The following is a 205-nucleotide window of genomic DNA, read 5'->3' on the forward strand; positions in this document are numbered from 1 at the left end:
GTGTCGGTGGTTTGGTGGTGACGCGAGGCATCGGGCTAGCCCTGCGCCCCGTGTCCTGAGCGGGGGTCTCGGTTCTCACCCGTGTCCCTCTGGGGCACCGTGCCCACCCAACCTTGTCCCCCTCGGGGTGCCCAGCGACCCTCTGGGCACCTCGGGACTTTGTGGCCCCCGGCTCCCCCTGTGCCCCCCGGGCTCCTTCTGCCCC

Source organism: Cariama cristata, unplaced genomic scaffold, assembly GCF_000690535.1.
Source record: "Cariama cristata isolate BGI_N322 unplaced genomic scaffold, ASM69053v1 scaffold30796, whole genome shotgun sequence".
NCBI lineage: Eukaryota > Metazoa > Chordata > Aves > Cariamiformes > Cariamidae > Cariama > Cariama cristata.